Source organism: Leopardus geoffroyi, chromosome A3, assembly GCF_018350155.1.
Source record: "Leopardus geoffroyi isolate Oge1 chromosome A3, O.geoffroyi_Oge1_pat1.0, whole genome shotgun sequence".
Taxonomy (NCBI): Eukaryota; Metazoa; Chordata; class Mammalia; order Carnivora; family Felidae; genus Leopardus; species Leopardus geoffroyi.
Window position 1 is genome coordinate 133,364,822 of NC_059336.1, and position 15,550 is coordinate 133,380,371.

Sequence of the window (15,550 nt, forward strand, 5' to 3'; positions counted from 1 at the left end):
CCATGAGATCAGACGTTTAACTGACTGAGCCTGCCAGGCGCCCCGATACTCGTTTTAAAACCTGTATCAAATGTTAGCACCTCCAAGAGCCTTTTATAAAGAATAACAATTAGGGGCGCCTGGGTGGCTCAGGTGGTCAAGCATCTGACTTGGGCTCAGGTCCTGATCTCGTGGCTCGTGAGTTCAAGCCCCACGTCGGGCTCCGCGCTGACAGCTCAGAGCCTGGAGCCTGCTTCGGATTCTGTGTCTCCCTGTCTCTGCCCCTTCCCCGCTCTCACCCTGTCTCTGTCTCTCTCAAAAATAAATAAAGCATTTTCTAAAAAATTAAAAAAATAATACTAATATATTTCTTAAACTCTCCGGCCTGTGCGTGGCGCATCACTTCACCTCTCTGAGCTTCTGATTCCTCCCAGGGCTCTAGCAACGATTAACGGAGACCACGTGACGATGCCCCATAAACTATAAAGTGCTTTTCCGGTGTACGTCGCATCTGATTCCCCTATGAGGCTGCGGCTCAGTCACCCCAAACTATCTACCAGAGGTGACACTCACCAAACGGCTATTGACTTAAATCTCCCAGCTGTTCCAAAAATGGAGCAAAAATCTCTTTGTATCCTGAAATGTCACCAGTAGACCAGGACTGGATAAAGGTCTGTCCTCCCGGGAGCCTATGATTTTCATCCAGATTTGATTTTCCGTTGCTGTTCCCCAGGACTCGGGGCCCTAATAAGCCATCTAGCACTGGGCTAGCAATCACTGGGCTCCAGCACAGCCCGAGGGTGCTCTTCTGTGTTATTAAAAACAGGAAATTACAGGCCAGAGCAACATTTACACGGAAGATGGCTCTGCAGCCATGGCCTTTATCAACTGGATGGGTTGTGGGAGAGACGGGGGGAAGCCACCTGAGCGGTGCAGTCCAGCTTCTCGTTCCTCAGAGGGTTCTCGAAGCCCCCAGAGAGAAGTGGCTTGCCAAGGGCACATCCTAGTTAGCAACAACTAGTTAGCACTGGAACTAGAGTTTACATGGCTGTTATTTGATTCGGCTGAGATTGCTCTAAGAAAGCGGGAATCCCCACTCTACTCCACACCCCTCAGCACTAAGCAGAGCCTGGCCATCGCTGGTCCTCCATGAGTGTTCGGGAACACAGCATGAATCAGCACGTCTCTTTCCTTGACATCCAGCTACTGACCTCAGAAGAGATTCTTTCCGGACTAAGAAAGACAGAGCCATCCATTTAGGACCAGGGCTCTCTAAGCTCTGGAGTGATTTACAAACATTGGCCATCACGGTTCTATTACAGGTAGAAGCAACCGTGGAAGTCGTAATGATGAGAACCAAGCGACAGACAGACCAAAGAAAGACCTGCTAAACAGAGAGAAGATTCCAGTCTTTCCAGAGCTTCCAGATTTTTAAAAAAAAAATTTTTTTAATGTTTATTTATTTTTGACAGAGAGAGACAGAGCCTGAGCCGGGGAGGGGCAGAGAGAGAGGGAGACAACAGAATCCGAAGCAGGCTCCGGGCTCTGAGCCGTCAGCACAGAGCCCGACGTGGGGCTTGAACTCACGGACTGTGAGATCATGACCTGAGCCGACATTGGATGCTCAACCGACTGAGCCTCCCAGGCGCCCCCAGATTTTTTTTTTAAAAAACAAATCAGAAATTCTCACTTTTACAGAAGTCTCTAGACTTTAAGATGCTGATTTAAAATGTTTGACGACAATCTGAGGCCAAACAAAATAATTTGGCACAAGGGGGCCCAGTGTGTCTGCTGCTTCCAGGATGGACGTTCGCCTGGCCAACGGCGAAGGAGTCTGGGTTCTCGAGGCCTCTGTGGTCGGGGGGAAAGACGCTTGGAAGTCAAGTACTACTGGCCGAGTGACTAATTCATCTGTCTAAGGCTTCAGGTCCTGATGATGGAAAGCATAATACATACCTCGTGGATTTGTTGAGAGAATTAAATAAGATCGTACAGGAAAAAGTACTTTGTAAACAGGCAACATACCAGAAGTGAATGTACAGATAATAGTAATATGTAATATAATCTCTTTAAGCCACCAAGATTAGGTGGTCCTGAGTTTAAGGCACATAACCAACCGCAGGCATTAACTCCTTGAACTGCGTTCGAGACCCTAACCGAGAATACTACAGAGGGTGAAGCATTTGTGTGCCCGGAATGAATACATCTAGATCACAGTCAGCACCTCTTGGAATGTTCATTGCAGCGGCAGGATGTGGGAGAAGATACAGAGTTGCAAACCAGAATTCCGCCCCAGTGTTGCCACCAGGGCCCTGTGTCCCTGGGTAGGTTCTTTCTTCGCTCTGGGCCTCAGTTTCTCCATCAACAATGTGAACACACTGGACCAGTTTCCTTCCAGCTCCAGGGTTCTTAGATTTTAACATCCCCATCAGCGCTTTTAAGGATTGGGATGCCTGGGTGGCTCGGTCAGTTAAGAGTCCCGCTCGATCTCAGCTCGGGTGTTGATCTCAAGGTCACGAGTTCAAGCCCCGGGTAGGAATCTGCACTGGGTGTGGAGCCTACTTAAAAGAAAAACAAAAGACTAAACAGGATCGAGGCAATAGATGCCAATGAGCTCCTTTCACGGCCCATTCTGATATTTCTGGATTTCTGGGAGGGAAGGAAAGAGGAGTCCCTGACTCCTACCAGCTCAGCTTTCTGGTGCCCGAACCTGTACCCTGCTGCGGGGGCTCTGCCTGCGGGGGGCCCTGCCTGTGCCCCCCCTGCCTCTGTGACCTGGTGCTGTCACATCATAGCCAGATATCAGGCAGGCCCTTCAGACCCACAAGGCCTATGTTCTAGAAACTTCTAAAAGTCTCAGATTCACAAACGCCAACAGAGTGAACAACTTCTCCTAACAACAGGTGCCAGACACTAGAATTGAAGACATTCACAGGCACAGCTTAGCTACAGAGGCCTGGGAGCCCCACAGCCACGCCGGGGTCACGGCGGGTTTGGGCACCTGTCCCCAGCTCTGTGCTCAGCCACCCAATAGTGTGTCAGGAAAATGGCACCGTACCGCGTGTGGTGGCTTCGGGACAGCTCGCGTGAAACAGAGACTCTGAAAGCGGGACATCGCAGGGGAGCCTTTGGGTTCTGAAGAGTGACAGTCCACGTTCCCTGCAGCCGGGAAGACTTTTTCAATATTTTTCACAGTATTTCCATTACTTCCCACGTCTTTGAACTCTTCCCTGGAAAACGCTGCAGATGACAAAAGACATTCTGGGGGTGCCTCACCAGCACCACGTGAACGGGGCGGGGGGGGGACGGGCAACAAATGAGCTTCTTGTCGCCGCACATGAAACCGAGAGCGCGGGACACGGGGAACAACGCAGCGGGCGCGACAGCCTGTCTTTTATTGGTGTCTGCGTCCCGCAGAAGAGGGAGATGCTTTGAGATGAAACGCCAGCCACCAGGTCTGGCTGTCTCACAGCTCAGTGCCTGCCGGTGTGACAAACACTTGTCACCTGCTTCTGTCCTCGCGACTGGGTGCAAAGTCCCTGGGGGAGCCACCATGTGATCCTGGATGGGGCTAAAAGTGGCTAGAATTACTGAGTACCTGCTGGGTTCCCAGCGATGTTAGACGCTTTTCGTGTCAATGATGTCATCGTCATGCCACCTTAATTTGATGTCATCGTCATGCCACCTTAATTTGATGTCATCGTCATGCAACCTTAAGAGGCCGATTATGGTCATTCCTGCTTTTCGGAATGAGAAAATTAACACTGGATAAGAGGAAGCAGATTAGGGGCGCCTGGGTGGCGCAGTCGGTTAAGCGTCCGACTTCAGCCAGGTCACGATCTCGCGGTCCGGGAGTTCGAGCCCCGCGTCGGGCTCTGGGCTGATGGCTCAGAGCCTGGAGCCTGTTTCCGATTCTGTGTCTCCCTCTCTCTCTGCCCCTCCCCCGTTCATGCTCTGTCTCTGTCCCAAAAATAAATAACAACGTTGAAAAAAAAAAAAAAAAAAAAAGAGGAAGCAGCTTGCCCAACATCATACCACCAAGAGAATGGGCAATCCAGAATTTTGACGCATTTCTGTGTGTCTCTGAAGTCTGGGAATGAGTGAAAAGGAAAGGGTCATTTTCTGTAAGTGTAGAGAAAACACTAGAAAGGAAACACCAACACGTTAACGATGCTTCTTTCTGGAGGGTGGGGCCACAGGAATTTTTTTGTGCATCGTTGTGCTTTTTCCCTCTTTACCTTTTCTCCTTCCTGGGCCTCAGGTACAGCGGATGGCATTAATCCACTCCTCGGTCTGTGGTAGGCAGTCATCTGTAGTCTTTAAAATAGCCTCTCTAGGGGCGCCCGGGTGGCTGGGTCGGTTAAGTGTCCGACTTCGGCTCAGGTCATGATCTCGCGGTCTGTGGGTTCGAGCCCCGCGTCGGGCTCTGGGCTGACGGCTCGGAGCGTGGAGCCTGTTTCCGATTCTGTGTCTCCTCTCTCCGGCCCTTCCCCTCTCGAGCTCTGTCTCTTTCTCTCTCAAAAATAAATAAACATTCAAAAAAATTTCTACATAGCCTCTCTAGCATCATTTGGGATTCGAAATAAGTCAGAGAAAGCAAACACCACATGACTTCACTCATGTGTGGGATTTAGGAAACACAACAAATGATCAAAGGGAAAAGAAACAGAGAGAGAGGCGAATCAAGAGACGGATCGTAACTACAGAGAAGAATCCCTCAACCAGAGGGGAGGGGGTGGGGGATGGGTGAAATAGGTGGTGAGGACTAAGGAGGGCACTTGGCATCGTGAGCACCGGGTGTACTGGATGTAGGTGTGGAATCCCTATATTATACACCTGAAGCTAATATTACACTATATGGTAACTAACTGGGATTTAAATAAAAACTTAAAAAAACCCCACTAAAACTAATTAATTCCCTTTTCCCTCATTTCCTACTGTTGCATTTCCTACTGTTGCATTTCCTACCGTTGCACGTTGCATGGTTGAGCGTCCGACGTCGGCTCGGGTCACGGTCTTGAAGGTTGTGCGTTCGGACCCCACATGGGGCTTTCTGCTATCAGCACAGAGCCTGCTTTGGATTCTGTGTCTCCTTCTCTCTCTGCCCCTCTCCCACTTGTGCACTGTCTCTGCCTCAAAAATAAACATAAAAAAAAAAAAAAAGAAATCTTAGAATTATTAGGTCAAGGAATTCAATTAAAAATTTCCAGATCACTCCAGAGGATGGCTGCACAAATTCACACTGTCACCATGCAGAATAAGGGGCCTTTCCCCACTTCCTGCCCCTTCCCGGCACCTGGTTTATTCAGCCCTGTGGTGTGGGAAACCAACATTTTGTTGTTCTGGTTTCCTTTTCTCTGATTACTGATGAATTTAGCAGAGTACGTTTGCCTGCCTTTCTGGGTTCTTTCTTGTAAAATGCCAGGCTCTCTTTAGAAAAGATTATATGGCGTTAGGTAAGAACCGGTTTTTTTCTCTGTATGAGGAGCCAATTTTTCCAATCCATTTATCTACATAGATAGAGATAGGTAGATAGATAGATAATCTTTTCCCTATTGATAATGATGCCAAATTCTTCTTTTAAGCTGCTAAATATTCAGGGGTCTGTCTGCCCCGTTCTTTTGCCTGGGTCTGTTGGTCTGTTTAGTGCTATTTTTATTAAAATGGCTTTAGAGCCTGTCTTAATTTCTGGTAGGGTCAATCTTTCCTTTCAGTTTTAAAAGTTAACTTAGCTGTTCCAGGAGCTTTTATACTTCTAGGTAAATTTTAAAGCAAATTTATAAGCTGCTGTAAAAAAAAAAAAAAAAATCTCGTTCTCTTAACCTGGAAATGTTTCTCAGCTTTTATCTTTCATGACACCAACATATTGAAGGATACAGACCTGCTATTTTTGAGAATGTCTCTCAATTTGCATTTATGGGATTGTTTCCTCAAGATGTGACTCAGATTACATTATTTTGGCAAGAATGCTACCTGACTGACATTGTGTTCTCCAGGCCTTATACCAGGAGGCACGTCACGTCAGACCGTCCTGCTGTATTCATGTTTACTTCAAGCACTTGGTGAAGGTGGTGCCCTCCAGATTTCTCCATGGCCAAGATCATGGTGTTTGTCTCTTTGTAATTACTGAGTAATCTCTGGGGAGATGCTTTGAGACTGTAAATATCTGGTACCCAACACTCTTTCACTCCATGGTTTTAGAATCCGTGTTCAAATCAGTTATTCAGTGATGGCTGTGAAATGTTTCTTCTCGAGCTCCCGTGTGTCTGCATCTGTCGTCTTTCTGCTGCAAAGAAAAGCTTTCCCATCTCCCCCAACTTACGTGTATGTTTCATTTTTTTAGAACTCGTGTGCTCTTGTTGATTCGATGTGCCATCATCCATGGCTGTTGTCATCCTTCTTGAAGCGCAAGTTGTCCCAGGTTTGGCCAGGGACATCCTCTCCAAGCGGACGTGCTCACTGAGCTTTTGACATGTCCCCACCATTTGTACATCACTTCCTTTACTCTCAGGCGTAGCAAAAAGCTCCAGTCTCATCTTGTACTTTTCCTTTCTCAGCTCTGAAATCACCTACTTCCCCAAGAAATCCTGGTCCCTTTTAATGGAGAATGGTATTTAAGAACCAAAATCTGGACGTTGTGGTGCTTGGTGCTGCTGAGGTGACATAGAAGTTGAGCGTGGAAATGGATTTTTTTTTTCTTAAAGTGTAAGCTCATTCTAACACTTCTACACAATGCCATGAAGTTTTTCACCACTGTTATGGGTTTATTTCCCCCCAAAAGATGCTTGAAGTGCCGAACCCCAGTAGTGAATGTGACGTTAGTTAGAAAGAGCCTCTTTGCAGATGATCAAGTTAGTATGAAGTCACTAGGGTGGGCCCTAATCCAATATGGCTGGCGCCCTTATATAAAGGGGAAATGTCAACACAGACACAGAGAGAATACCGTGTGAAGAAAGGAATGCTTCCACAAGCCAAGGAATGTCACAATTGCCAGTACACCACCAGAAGCTGGGCTAGAGACCCGGAATAGTCTCCTGCTCTCAGCCCTCAGAAGGAACCAACCCAAGCTTGATCTTGGACTTCCAGCCTCCAGAACCGTGAAACAGTAGATGTGTACTGTTTAAGCCCCTCAGTCTGTGGTACTTCGTTCGTGCCTGGGAAACAACCCACTGACCTTTCTCCAGTACTTACTTATGTCTCTCTTCTCCCACAGTGAAAACTGGCTCCCAATATCAACATATGGACCCGTTTTCTCCGTCTTAAGATACACAGAAATTGTTTCAAAATCATTCCACTCATGTCTCTACCAGCCACAAAATTATTAAGTAAAGTTCAAGATTTTCTTTTTTCCACTTCCTTTTGTGTTTAGACTGAGGATATAAAGTACTGTGTTCAAAGTTATTTGAATTAGTTCTTTTTCATGTGTGGTTGTGTTATCCATGTGATACATAGTTTAGTTTTGTCGTTTAGGCTTTATTCAATTTTACAGATGACCTCCCCATTCATACTGACTAGACTTTATTTACTGAACATGTTACATGTGAACAAGGTTCCAAAGTTTGTCAAAACTATGCAAAAAAAGATGCAATCAGAGAAATACCATTCTCTCTCCTTTCCCTTTTAATCCATTCTCACCGACTCCTTTAGGTTGTTTTGTTAGTTTCTAGTTTACTTCTCCCGTGTTTCTTTTTTGCAAAAATAAGCAGATTTATGTATATCGTCTCGTTTCTCTTACACAAAAGATAGCATGTCGTATATGCCCTTTATTTTTTTTCTACTTAATATATTTTGGAAATCATTCCATAACAATTTTTAGGGCTCTTTCACAATTTTTTACAGCTGCCTACCACCCCCCATTTTATGGGTGTACCACTTCTAATTCACGCAGTCTCAGATTATGGGCATTGGGGCAGTTTCCAATAATTTGCTGTTACGTATAATATTACAATGAATATCCACGTACATACATATTTTCATGGTGTTGGAAACACATATTCGGGATAAATTCCTGGAAGTGGGATTGCTAGGGCAAGGGTTGGGCTAGGGGAATGCGTGTCTAATTTAGTCTGGTTTTGTCAAGTCCCCGTAGGGTTTTACCGTTGGATTTCCACTCGCAAGGTACAAGAATGCCAATTCTTCCACAGCCTCTCCAATATGGTGTGTTGTCAAGCTTTGGAATTTTTGCCAATCTGATGGGTGACGGTGCCATCTTAGTGTCGTCACAATTTGTATTTCTCTCACTATGAGCGAGCATGTTTTTCATACGTTTCAGGGCCATTTTCTTTCATTGTGAATTATATGTTTGTGGTCTTTTGGCCCAGGTCCCTATTGGAATTTTGGTCTGTCTTCCAAGTGTTAAAGAGTTCTTCAAATATCAATCATATTAGTCTTTTATCTTTGATGTATATTACAAATATTTTCCCTCAGCATGTCATGTCGACATTGAAAAGCTTCTTTTCTTTCTTTTTTAACTTTTATGTAGTTGGATTTCTGATTTTAGTGTTGTCTATTTATTTATTTTTTATTTTAAAGAGAGTGTGCATGAGCTGAGGAGAGGGGCAAAGGGGGAGAGAGAGAGAGAGAGAGAGAGAGAGAGAGAGAGTCTTAAGCAGGTTCCATGCTCAGCACTGAGCCAACGCGGGGCTTGAACCCACAACCCTGGGATCATGACCTGAGCTAAAACCAAGAGTCAGACTCTGAACCAACTGAGCCACCCAGGCGCCCTAGATTTATCCGTTTTTAAAACTACATCTGGATTATGTTTGAAGTGTTCAATCGCTAAGCATTAACAGCATCCCAGTTAAATCCTTCACCAACAGAACACCGGCCTCACTAGATTTTGTCAAATGCCGGTAATTCTGGACTGAGCTAATCTGCTCCTCTTTCTGAAACTATTACGGCAAATAACAGTAAGACTTCTTCTTACAAAGGCAGATATATATACGTGTATATATATATATGCATAGATATATATATACATGTGTATATGTGTATATACCATCAGTCTCAGAGCTAGACAGACACAGTTCTGAGCTGGCTGTCATGGTTTATCACAGAACCTTGTGTACCTGACTTCATCTCACTGAGCCACAAGATGGTCCCTCACTCTGAGTTCAAACTGTAGCCACCTTCCAGTTTCAGTAAAGGGATCTGGGACAGGGCAGAGCTGAATGCTAATACCAGACCAGCCGGTCAACACGCCGTCCCTGTGAAAGAAGCAGGAGACGGCCTTGAGCACCAGATAAAAGTCCCACGGTCAAAGGAAACTGATTTTACTGGTTATCACAATGGGCCTATTTCTCTGATATGATTTGAGGCACTTCAGAAGGCTCCCCCCCCCCCCCCAACATACTTGGTCATCTTCAAATATGGGCCTGCCATTCTGCCTGAAATTCACGATGGGTCACAGCTTTGGACTAGGAGGTTCCTGTTAAAACCCCTACCGTCACCAGATAGTGCTGTGTGCACACACGTCACCTGCTAATACAATACTGGGGGCGCCTGGGAGGCTCAGTCAATTAAGCGCTGGACTTTGGCTCAGGTCATGACCTCACGGTTTGGGAGTTCAAGCCCCGCATCGGGCTCTGTGCTGACAGCTCCGAGCCTGGAGCCTTCTTCGGATTGTGTCTCCCTCTCTCTCTGCCCCTTCTCAGCTCACACTCTGTCTGTCTCTCTCCCTCTCTCAAAAATAAATAAACGTTAACAAAAATTTTTTTTTGTTTTTTTACAATGGTACAGACTGACGGGCAGGCTTATCCGCTCTCTCTTAGCAGAGTTTTGAAAGAATGGGACATAAGGAGGATACACGTTGATAGGAAGACAGAGCCTGGGCTCAGGGCTGGTACAGGGCATTGATCTGGGAGGACGTGTCCTTGGGTGGCCATCCAGAAAAGGATGTGGAGCTAGATAGCGAAGGCACCGGGCAGACCAAAGGCTTCCGAAAAAGGGACCGTGGTAGAGTCTCTACTAACTTCCTCTCTGCCCAGGGCCCTAGTTCAGAACACGGCCTCTTCCCTAGTCACCTACCTGCCTTTTCTTTCCATCCTTCCCTCACACGTAGCCTTTCCGTGGCTCCCCGTGTCTTCTGAGTCCTGAACAAACTCCTTATCCTGGCTTTTAAGGCTTGACTCTTCAGAAACCTGTCCCTCCAGTTTCGCCCACAGACCTACCCGTATTCTCTGAACAACAATATTGGGGCGTGTGAAATGACAAGAACGAGGTATCGTGACAACCGGGGAACCGTGATTTAAAACTAAGACCCTTCCCACAAATCCAGGCTCGGGCCCAGCAGGGCTGGGGGCTGTCTGCAAGACGCACTTTCTTACCTGCCGAGGCTCACAGGGCTCCCTCCGCTTTAAGGGCTCCTTCCGCATCCCGGGCTTCACTGAGCCCTGCGCGTTCTGGAAGGCTCCAGGAGACCCCAGTCTCCTCGTGGCATTCCAGTGGGCTCGATTGGCCGTGGGGGAGGTGTGCGGGCGCCACCTCGTGGCCGCGAGCCCTCATTGCACCAAATGTAGACCCTTGACCCACCAATGGGCTGATCCTAAAGGTTGGCGGCCCAGGACCTTGGGTGGGAAGGCCCACGCTGCCAGCCCGCCTGTCCCGACACCCCACCCCTGCCAGGACAGCCCACTGGGGGGTGCCCAGGGCCTCCTTCCAGGCAAAGACGGTTTTCGCCCTTGGAAGGGGAAGGTCCCGGTGGTCCTGTTCCTACATTGTTATGTACGACTCTCCCTCCTCTTTCTCCCCACAGGGTCTCACTAACTCTGAGGCCACCCAGTGGGGCTGGGCAGAACGCTGCCCTGCTGGGATGCAGTGTGGTGTGGCGGGTGAGGGTGAGCTTGGGGGCCACGGAGGCCTGAGGTGACCAGCTCTGCCATCGTGGGCACACCGCTTGACCCCTTGGGGCCTCAGGTTTTCATCTTTTTAAAAAAGGAGATCATTGGGGCGCCTGGGTGGCTCCGTCCGTTGAGCGTCCGACTTCAGCTCAGGTCATGATCTCACGGTCGGTGAGTTCAAGCCCCGCGTCGGGCTCTGTGCTGACGGCTCGGAGCCTGGAGCCTGCTTCCGATTCTGTGTCTCCCCCTCTCTCTGCCCCTCCCCGGCTCATGCTCTGTCTCTCTCTTAAAAAGAAATAAAAACATTTAAAAAATAATTTGAAAGAAGAAGATAATTATGTATGCCCTAAGAATTGGGGATATGGATGTAAACTCTGGGCGCCTAATAGTTGCTAAAAATGGCAGCTGTTAACACTATGAACTTGAATGGCAGCCTTGCACCTTCTCCAGGCCCTGTCTGGGGGCACCGCCCTCCATGGGCGCCCTCATCACTGATGTGGTCGCAGCCCTTCCCAGCCGGGGAGAGAGTCAGCGGCAGGTACAAGGTCACCTTCCACAGCGCCAGGCACCCGTCTGTGTCAGAGGCACGTCCCGCCGTGGGAGCTGTTAGACCAGCACCAAACGGACGAGAAGTTCGCCTGCGGGTCTCCTAAGAGATGGTCAGTGAGTGCGGAAGTGGGGCGGCCGGGACTCCCCAAGTTTCTCTCAGGAGGACTTGCGTGTTGAGGTGCCACCCAAGGGACCAGGGCACTGTACCGCCACTGGGAGACAACTCCAGGAAATCCCCCTGCATCCATGGAGTTCACCAGCTAGAGTCCATGAAGCTTGGCCGGAAGGGCTCACGGGTCTGCGTGGGCTCCAGGCAAAAGTGACCGGGGATTCGTTCCAGAACAGTCTGGAAAAAAAAGGAGACCCACTTCCAGTCTGCTCTCCGCATCTCTCCGAAGAGCCTTCTGCCTCCATCTGGAAGACGAGGCAGTGTAGGGGGGTGGGGGGACAGAAACCTACTGTGCCACAGGGCTCTCCGGCCTCAAAGGCCCCAGCAGTTTTACCACAGGGTTCACTGGGATGCCTGGGCCAGGCCAGGTCTCTGGAGGAAGGGGGTCCCCGGGCGTGTGAGGCCACATGCCACCTTCGTCGTGGTACCTTTGCCATGGCGCCCAGACATTCCCAGGAAGCCTCGACAGGCCGCTGGGCTGTGGCTTCAGACGCATCCTCGGGGCAGAGAGCGCAGTCTTTCCTACCAGGAGGAGGGCCACACGTGGCCGGCCTCCCTGGGGACACTGCCCTCAGACTAAGGCCACTGGGAGACCACCACAGCATGCACCAGCTGCCTTGCCAAGCACCAGGCCGCCCAGATACCCTTTTCTGCGGGATCATTTCCAGAACCTTCCACAGGGCAAGAGTGAGGCCTCGTCTAGCCAGTAGCCATGGCAGCGTTGGGGGCACCGTCTCAGAGTGCCTCTGGGCCTCCATCAGGATGGGGTGGGGAAGGCCTGCGGCCCCCCAGCCCTTCTGCCCCTCCCCCCCCGACCCCCAGGCACCGCTCCTGCTGATGACTGGATTGTTCCCACTTAGACTTCACTGGAACCATCCCTGCAGGAGGAATTGCCTTCCCTTTCCTTCGCCCGAGCTTCATTCACCGCCACAAATATTCGCCAGTCACTGACTCCACGCTGGGCCCTGCGCTGAGGTACAGTGACGATGGAGAACGCACACAAGTAAACAGATGCCATCAGTGAAGCCACCCCTCCTTGGCTTGGCTGAACCCCACTTCCTCCAGAACACCTTCCCTGCCCACTCGTGTAGTTGGCTGGTTTGAGAACAGGGAGGCACCAGCACCCAGTGGCACCTACAGGTGGACTAGACATCTCACTGCCGCCTCCACGGGCAGGGCGCACGAGAAACTTCTCTGGGGTCTGATCCGAAGCCCCCTCCGCCGGTTTCCGTCCTGGTGGCTGAGGCAGGCAAAAGGCCCCGCGAGTGTGGTCAGTACCTTCTCTGAGCTCTTGGGCCATGAGATCCTTGCGGCCTCACTGCCAGGCACCCGAGGGAGAAGCCTGACCTGCCATCCCTCCCCCAGGACAAGCGGGAAGGGGATGACTTGCCACACTGAGGCCCGGCCACCACGTGAGGCCTGATCTGGATGCTGCCGTTACAGTTACAAACACTAACAGCGGGACAGGAGCAGCAAACGTTAATAAGGACACAGGCAGAGCATCTGCCCCGAACAGGCCGGACACACACGAGACAGAAACTGAGCTCGGAGGGGTCAAATGACTTGCCCACGGTCACACAGCTGATGGGGGCCGATGCCTGGTTTCCTAATAGGGCTGCCTGCTCCCTCTGGCCAACCTCAGGGCTTCTCATATTTTTTGAAGTCGGTGGGGCGGTGGGTGGTGGTGTTAGTTTCCTGGAGCTACTGTCATAAGGTTCCACAGACCAGGCGGCTTAAAACAACAGAAACGTACCCCTTGCAGTCCTGGAGGCCGGACCACCCAAATCCACGTGTCTGTCCGCCATGTTTCCTCAGAGACTGGGCAGAACCCCGTTTTTCTGCCTCTTGCCAGCTGCTGGCCGTCAATCCTTGGCACTCCGTGGCCTGCAACTGTGTCATTCCAGTCCCTGCCATTCTCCGTGTGTGTCACTGTCTTCACATGGCATTTTCTCTTCTTATAAGGCCACCAGTCATACTGGATTAAGGGCCCACCTTAACGGCCTTACCTTAAACTGGACTACATCTTCGAAGACCCTACTATTCCAAATAAGGTCACATTCACAGGATAAGAACCTGTCTTTCAGGAGCAGGGGGGCACAACTCCACCCATAACAGGGAAGAAACTCTGCTGGGGCCAGGAGTTCCAGATGTGGAGTTTCTTTGAAGCCCCAGTTTTTAATCTTAAAAATTACTATCTGTTTAACACTATTCTCTATTACACATTCATGTTTGTTTTATTTTTATTTTTATTTTTATTTTTTTTAATTTTTTTTTTCAACGTTTATTTATTTTTGGGACAGAGAGAGACAGAGCATGAACGGGGGAGGGGCAGAGAGAGAGGGAGACACAGAATCGGAAACAGGCTCCAGGCTCCGAGCCATCAGCCCAGAGCCCGACGCGGGGCTCGAACTCCCGGACCGCGAGATCGTGACCTGGCTGAAGTCGGACGCTTAACCGACTGCGCCACCCAGGCGCCCCTCATGTTTGTTTTAATATGAAATATTATTTCTTCAGATCTTTTGACCCTTTGGAGGGGGGACACGTTTATCCTATGGCTTCATGAGCCTTCAATACATTTCTGGAACTTTCTCAAGTGAATCTGTGGCCCAGTTGGAAAAGTATAAACCAACCTAAATTCACTTAGTTCCCATAAGAACCCAGGGAGGCAGGTATATTTAACTGAATAGGAAACTGGCTCATTGGTGGTTAATGAGCTGCCAAAGTCACATCCTAATAGATCGGGGGCCAGGACCAGAATTCGGTGCTTCTGGCTGCCTGATCAGCTTTGCAACTATAAACATGTGACCAAGGGGAGAAGAGGGAAAGAGAGAGAGAGAGAGAGCGCGCGTGTGCCCTCCCAATATTTGGGGAGGGGGATTTGGGTACCTGTTGTGAAAATCAATGACACGACTTCTGAGACATTCACACGGTTTTCTGCGTGGCAAAACCCGTAACGTTTTCATTAAGATAGAAGAGAAAACCCACTCCCACCACATTCAAATGTTATATTCCTAAATATTCACGTTAGACGTGCCCTTTAAGGTTTCTAGGGGAAAAGGAGGGGGCGAACTGTTATTTATTCTGCTTGTCACTTGGCGGTTGCTTAAAAGGTCATGAAGTGGGGCTCTTGGGAGGGGGGGTCTCCGGTCACTACCAAGAGCGTCTCTAAGTAAAGTTCCCCATTAGAGCGGCGTCACCACTGCCTTAACCCAGCCCCCCCAGCCCCCCGGGTCACCCAGTCACCCACCCCTCCGTCCACGCAGCAAGCCTCCTCTGGGCATCTAGCTGCACCAGGAGAGTCACCACCGAACGACGCACAGTCCTGCCGCTAGGAAGCGCATACACAGGGAAACCAGCGTCCTCGTGCCCCAGACAGGAGCGGCCGTGAACCCCGAGAGGCTCGGGAAACTGCGAAGTCAGCGTGTGGGTGAGGCTGCGTGTGCGTGTGCGCGCATGCGCGTGTGAGTGGGCGTGAGCCCCACCCCCGCCCCCACGCCCAGTAGCCGCAGAGCGGCCTGTCTGCTCAGTTCCCCCGTCGTGCCCGGCCGCTCCCATAATCCGCTTCCTTGGGGTGGGTGAAGCCAGGACACCTGCTGCGGACGTGAGCACCTGCGGGGTTGCCCTGCGCCTTTCCCAAGCCAGCCCCCCGGGGGAATCCGGGCTGGGACACCTGGACACCCCGTCCCCTCCCCCGAGGTTGGGCAGCCTCGTCTTCCTCGGCGTCGCCAAGCTGGGCCCCGGGGAGTCTGTGTCCATCTTTTCTTGGCTCCCAGAAGCCAGCGACCTTTGCCTGGGGGTTGTGTGAGCCCCTGGTTTTCACCCGCGGACCCTAAGGGTTGTCCAGGCAGGATTCGCTAGAGGAAGGAGATAGTTAAGGCGACCCCCATTCTGGGTGGATCAGGGTGAGTCTGTGGCCTGCGTGGGAGGCTTTTGTTTCTTAGTTATGCTGTTTCTTGGGTGAGGGAACATTGGCTACTGTTTCTGAGCATCTTTGTGCAAGGTGCTGTGTTCCTCA

The 15,550-nt window shown here is 50.1% G+C and overlaps 1 long non-coding RNA gene across 1 annotated transcript; it reads right to left on the reverse strand.

The window, feature by feature from the left end:
- Positions 1–2,016: 2,016 nt before the first annotated feature.
- Positions 2,017–3,761, reverse strand: LOC123579787. The gene is made up of 2 exons (XR_006702953.1): positions 3,692–3,761; positions 2,017–3,637 (listed from the first exon to the last, which is right to left on the reverse strand). It is a non-coding gene; the product is annotated as an uncharacterized LOC123579787 (long non-coding RNA).
- Positions 3,762–15,550: the final 11,789 nt, after the last annotated feature.